Source organism: Falco cherrug, chromosome 1 (genome assembly GCF_023634085.1).
Source record: "Falco cherrug isolate bFalChe1 chromosome 1, bFalChe1.pri, whole genome shotgun sequence".
Classification (NCBI taxonomy): Eukaryota; Metazoa; Chordata; class Aves; order Falconiformes; family Falconidae; genus Falco; species Falco cherrug.
The window spans coordinates 114840285-114847022 of NC_073697.1; the positions used below are offsets into that span (position 1 = coordinate 114840285).

At 45.3% G+C, this 6738-nt stretch overlaps 1 protein-coding gene across 1 annotated transcript in view; it reads right to left on the reverse strand.

Annotated features, from left to right (window-relative positions):
• TNRC6C (trinucleotide repeat containing adaptor 6C) overlaps positions 1-2475 on the reverse strand; it is a 218796-nt gene extending 216321 nt beyond the window's left edge. Inside the window, 1 exon segment of the mRNA XM_055722083.1 lies at positions 2426-2475. The gene's annotated coding sequence lies outside the window, so the exon portion shown is untranslated.
• Between the last annotated feature and the right edge of the window lie 4263 nt (positions 2476-6738).

Consider the following 6738-nt stretch of genomic DNA (forward strand, 5'->3'; position numbering starts at 1 on the left):
ACCTTATAAAGCATTAATTAAGACAAGTCTTCGTAGTTCAGCATATTCTGTCTGATCTGTTACAGGAGGGAGAGCTCTCAAGAGCTCAGCACTGCCCTCCAGGAAGGAAATCTGGAGATTCACACCCTGCTCCCGGTCCTGCCTGGATGGGGAGGAAGCGGGGGGACACCGAGCAGAGCCGAGCACCAGTCCAAAACCCAGCAATGTCCCCAGTAGCTGATGCAAATATTTCATCAGGCTGCGGCTCGGGGCTTGTGAGTGCCTGGGTATGGCAGGGGAAGACTGGATCCTACCTGGCTGTTGGCTGGATTTCAAACTGGACAGCTGCCTCTTGGGATAAACCCTTTAAAGACAGCCAAGGCAATCTGGCTGTCCCCGCGGACAGCTGCCCTCAAATGACCTGTGGCCAAGTCTGCCCCGATAATGATACTTAAACGCATGCTGTAAACCACACTGTGAAATGACACTGTCCGTGCAGGTGCCCTTGTGCCACCCAGACCTTTGGAAAGCTCCGCACTGCTCCCCCGGCTTCAGCTCTGGCAGCCCCAGTACCGGCTCAGCACCACAGAGCTCCCGGAACCGGTGTGTCCTTTCAGTTCTGTCAAGTCACTACAACTGCACCCACTGCTAAACCAGCCAAGCAATGGTGCACACATGTAAATGCAAACGCATCGGCAACCGGTCTCCTCTTCGGCCAGGGACTGGCACCCGTACGCACGTCACGCTGACAAAAGCACAGCGTCAGCCCGTGCTGAGGGTGCATCACTGAGCAAGCCTCCAGCTAATGGGATCACAGGTTGAATCTTTGGTAATGCACAGACACGAAAATGAACAATCTAATTCAGCATGGCAAGATTTCCAACTCAAACCCCAGAGGAATATGGCTCACGACGCTGAAGGAAAGGGGCAAGTTGCTGCTCTCCAGCTGCGCTCCCCAAGCTGGACCGGCAGTCTCGTTTGCTCTGCAGAGCCACCAATCCCTCACCCGTCACCCCAGGACTGCTGGCACAGCACTTTGCAGGCAGACACGTGCTTGCTTTCCCTGCGTCCTGAAGAAACAAGGACATGAACAACCTGGCACCCAACTGAAGCTAAAATACCGTCTTTCAACCAGCTGATTAGCTCAGCATCTCCCAAATCCTGCTTGCATCATTTCTGGATGACTTGGAATATAGGTAGAGCAAGTTAGCATCTGCATTAAGCAAGCCTAGTGTACAACTGATTTTTGTTCTCAGAACTTTTTTTCAGAAAGAAAAGCTCAGACAGTAAAGTTTTAACCATCTCTGAAATCCAGGCAGCCAATGAATTTCATCTTTTTAGCCCATTTCCACATCCACTGTGAAGTACCACAGCTTTGCTCAAGAGCTGTCCTCAGTTCGCGTGGGTACGGTTTGCCAGCAGCCCCACCAGCCCCTCCCTTGCCATGCAGCACTATTTGGTGTGGTGCTCACTCAGCATCACGTCATGGCCAAGCCATGACCAGCTGCATGACCCACACAGCCTTAATTTGTCCTAATTTATGCACAAAAATTAAAAGCAAGATTCCAGTAAAAGCCCCTTTCTCCCCCACCAGATGCGCTCAGCTGCAAGCTGTGTCTCACAGGACTGAGCTTGGAGGTAAAGTTAGACTTGACCACTAACCAAGGAAAGAGCGCAGGAGAGGAATTAAAAATTCAAACAAAAATACAGCATAATCAGTTGAATTTTCACAGCATATCTAGATTTTTAACAATTTCAATGCTTCTACAGACTGTTTTGGACATGTAATGAAAATTATTCCATATTACCTTTGCGAGAAAGCCTTGTCAAGACTGCAAACATTTTAAAAAATCATTTAAGGGACACATGGCACAACATATGATTTCTCCTAATCCAGGTGTTCAAGTTTAACCTTTCAAGGTGACCACATGGAAGCAGATTGCTCACAGCTGCATTATTTTCTGTACACACAGATGTGGGATGTAACGTGTTTCCCTGCCTGGTACATTCATCAAAAGCATGCAAAAAGGGGAAGAAAAAGATCTTAATAGCTCAACTTCAACTCTATTTATATCTCCATCTCTCTCCTGTCAGTCTCGTGACCAGCACTGGAGGTCACACACTGCCCTGGTCTAACCACCATCTCATATGCCAGGTGGGTGGCACGATGCTGAGCTGGTCACAGGTGGTCACTCAGATGTGACCCGAGTCACTGGGATATGTGCATGCAAGCTGCTCTGCCAGCCCTGAGCCAGCCCCGTGCATGAGCCCTTGTGCCAGCCTTGGGGCAGGCTGAGAGGTCTGCTCTGAGCTTGGTCTTGGCTGAGCAGTGACCATGCCAGGACAGCCCATCTCCTCCCAGGCAGGTCCCACACGGTTGCACAGATCATCATCAAATGCACAAGCAAGTATTTCCCATGAATATTGTCCGATGCAAAATCCCTACCTGTTCTTGACTCCTTCAAAGGCTGTTTTCTGGTAAGGGCTTATCTGATCATTTATCCTTTTCTGAAAGAGAAAAAGATAAAGAACAAATTCTCGTCAAACAGCAGTTCATTTAGAAGGGATGGGATGCTCCTACATGGGGAGAAAAGATGCATTACATATTTATTTTCATTACTCTCCATTGCACGCAATACACACTTCAGGACTTGCATAATTCTCTCCACCCAGCACCTGTTTTATTTTATTTTTCCATTCATCAAGCTCTTCCTCTCCATAAGCAAGTGTATTCCTAATTAGGACAGAGGAATAGATTAAGTTAAAATGAGTAGGTCTTCTCACTGGCGCTGTTGCTTTCCCTGCATCTCTCCAACCCAAAGCCAATCCAAATCTTTTGGGGAATTCAAGCAAATTTTCATTAATATGGATATAATGCAACCCTCAAAAAAGATGTATCAGAATTGGAGGCTGTGTGAGGAAGGGTGATCAAGATGATGAAAGACAGACAACTGCTTTTGCAAAAGGGGAGATACAAAAAGTGTGTGTGTGTGTGTTCACTGCGCTTTACCACAGACAAGCCTTGCCTTGCATGTTGTAGATGTTATTTTGCTTTGTATTTCTTTTAGTTTGAAAAATAAGTGCCTTTGCTTTAGGAGCAGTGACCTGCACCCATCTCCTCTGTCACCATAAAGTTCCTGTCTGAATTTGTTGCAGTGTAAAAACTATGAGTTTCATTATCAAACATGCACATTTCCTGGCCAAACGTGGTTTGGTTGGGAAGGGCAGAGATGTCAGGAGCCTGCTTGTGTGTCCTCTCAGCTACAGAGACTTCTAGCAAATGTCTGTGCCATGCAGACATGCTTTGTAATGTTGATGGTGATAGAAAACGATGCTGCATCTAACTGTTCATATTTAAAGGAGTTTCTTGGGAACCTAGACAATAAAACTTGCAAAAACTTCCTTGCGCTTGCATTATGCTTTTTTTGCCCCATTTCTAAATCTGAGTGCATCAGATTTGACCCCACTATTTGGGAGCGATCATGTGAGAGAAGCCATGGTGGACATGTCCCACGCATGGGAGCAATCCAGGAGAAGCCCCTCTGGCTCCTGGCTGAGGACCCTTCCGACCATCCCCCCCACATGCGGAGAAACATGCCGGTGGTTAGTACAACTGACACTGCTGCCAATGGGAAATATGGAGGCCTAAACCCCTCCGCGAAACAAATACCTTGGCATAGGAGCGAGCTTTTTGCACCAGATGGACCCCCTGGTCTCTTGGTAAATCCGGTTCTTAGGCTTTGCCACAAAGAGGCTTAAAATTAATTAGCAGATTTTTTGTTTTTCTTTTTTTTTTTTTTTTAAGAGTTCTGTGTACAAGAAGTGTGTGAGAAAGGACATTCATTAGGAGCTTTTTCATACTTATAGGCCAAGACAAGGATTTATAGTTTGCAAGAGAATTCCTTTTATAACTGGCAATTTCCAACTGTTCAAGGTTGCAAGCAGACGCCTTGAGAATGAACACATTCCCTTTTTTTTTCCCAGAAGGACAGTCAAGAACGGAGAAGTTTTCTCATTTTCTAAAGGTGACCGCTTTTACCAAAAATTGTCTGCCTCCTTTGGTCCCTGTTTCCAGAGAGCTGTCACCCCTAGCACTGGGGAGGGAGGGAGGTGACAGGAGCTGGAACATGGTGTGCCATGGAAGAGGACCTTCCAACGAGCAAACCACCACCATCTTCAGCTACTGAGAGCTGACTTGTCTGCTGCTGACCATGGACATCTACCGAGATGGTTCTGCAAAAGCACCCACCGTAACTGGTCTAAAAACACAGGTAAATGGTAAGAAACCCATCTAGTTAAGCAAATCACTCAAAAATAGCCTTCAAACATTTGCTCCCATACTGATTTCATTCCTTGACCTTGGCAGAGTTGCTTTCAAAAGAGTAAATGTTGGTGAGGCTTTGGTCAGAGTGGGGTTCTGAACAGGGACGTGCAGTTGCCTTCCCTGGCAGTGTGATTTTCAGGAACTGCACTTTTTCCACGCAGAAATAACCCCACACAAGGTGTCTGCAGGTCCCTGAAAGCCTGCCAGCACAGCTCGCCTTTTGGAGTGTTCACCCTCACCTCGTCGGGTACCAACCAAGGCTACAAACAATTCACAAAAGCATTAGTTTAGAATAACTCTGAAAAATGCAGATAAAGCACGGGGAGGACACATCCACAAGTTTTTCATCCACCCTGGAGAAGGAGGTAAGAGCCCTCCGTGCTGGAGGTGAAGCATTATGATACCATTCAAGGTCGTTTACTGCCTGCAGCACCGTGCTACCTCCCCAGCAGCTTACAGAGCCCGTCAGCACAGGGGAGGGCAGGAGATGCATTGGGAAACGGGACCGAGCAAGGAACGCAGGGGCAGGTTGGCCCGTACTGGGCTTCCTCCGTGGTAAGAGTTCACACGAGAAGGCCAGTGCTGTCAGGCTGTGGCACTGCAACGACAGTGGTTTTTCCAGAAAGAAAAGTACAAGATTCTGCTGTATTGCTAATACTATCCCTGGCTTCTTCACTCTTTAATAACTCCTACAAGTATTAGTTGATTTACATACAAGCCTCTGGTGACCAAACCTGAACCAAATTAAAGTTTTACTTTGTCATAAAGCCACCCTGCATGGACACGATGACAAGCAAAATCCCTGATTTTGCTAGAAAACCTTCTAAACTCAGTCTTGCCTATATTATGTACTTTTCCCCTCTGTTTTATCACTTGATATTTCTGGGGAAATTTCCTTCAGAAAGAGGCCTTTATCAGTGTTTTGCTGATAGTTTTGGATTGGCTCTGAGCGGTGTCAAGCGGCACTGCTTGCTCAGCCATGCTCTCCCCCATCTGGGTGCTCAAGTGGCACCAAAAATGGGAAATTTGAGGAGAGTTAAACTCATTTAGAATCAGAAATGTTATTTCAAGGACTTAAAAACCTGAAAACACAGGAAATCCTAAGCAAAAAGGACATAATTAGTAAAAGGAGAAGTTGTCTGAGGTTGGTAAACTGGATTGCAAACCTCCTCCTGCTATCCCAGGTCTGGTCTGAGATGGCAGGGAAATTTAAATCTTATCTTTTAAATCATTAGAGAGGGAAACCATTCTGCACAGGACTTGAGATTGCACAGATACCTGGGAAGACAAGTTCACATGAAAAAGCGTGGTTCCCAGCACAGAAATCATTCTCCACTCTTATTGCCAAGCCCTAAGAAAAATTCTGAGGAAAGCCTATAGCAACCTGCACTATCAGTATTACTCCACTGACCCAGTTCTTAGTCTCAATTTTCTGTTCTATCCTAGTAAAGGTGGATTTCATGTACAATAATCTGAGGACAGCAGAGGTGAGGGTATTTGCTGTAAGGAAAGCATAAAGAAGATAACATTACCAGGCTAGACTACATACTGCTATAACTGTTCAAGTATTAAATCCATTTTTCACCATCAAGACTGTTATCCAACAGCATGAGAAATACAAGCAGAAGGAAATATTCTCAAGTGAAGGAATTGATGGTCAAAGCCTGAAAGTTCAGTAAAATGCTTTTCCACTTCATGTCCTACAAGCTGTCAGCACTAGGATGGAAAACCGCAGATCAGTAATTGCAAAGGACACTTCTTCTTTCTTATACTGTCTCTGTCTGTAAGGCAAGAGGATGGCAAGTTAATTAATTATCTCCAGCATCAGTTTACTTGAAGATCTTTTTTTCCAGCAGCGCATCAAAGGAGACTGATAGAAGCCTTGATTAGAGGGATAATGAAGGAAATCTCTAATAGATTATATCATTTCTTGCCCGTCTGCAGCCGTTCTCAAACTGGCTGCTTTTGCAGGGTTAGGATTCATGTCTGGAAAATATCACAAGCATGTAAATCCACCTCAGATGCAAAATTTATGGAAAAATTCAAGTAATTGCACATTTACTATAATTCTGTCAAATGTCTGGAAAAAAGATATCAAATCATCTGACTTGCTATAAAACAGAGATTTTTCCATGTGTCCTGTTAGCGTCTCTGACTCCGTGGAGATAATCCATATTTTGAAGTCACGTCAGACATGGATAGAGAAAAATTTATTAGACAGCACAGAGCAGGACGGGAGCAGAGAGACAGGAGGAGAGCATACGCTGATGTGGGGGTAAGACAGGCAGTTTGGGGTCTACTTTGTTATCTGTCCTAGGAAGCCTTTTACTAACAATGACCATTAGCAGGGGTCATAGATGAGGTGGTTTATCTATTTTTATCCTTTTCTTTTAATATTGCCTGTTTTAACCTGCAATGCAGCATCTTGCCCAGTC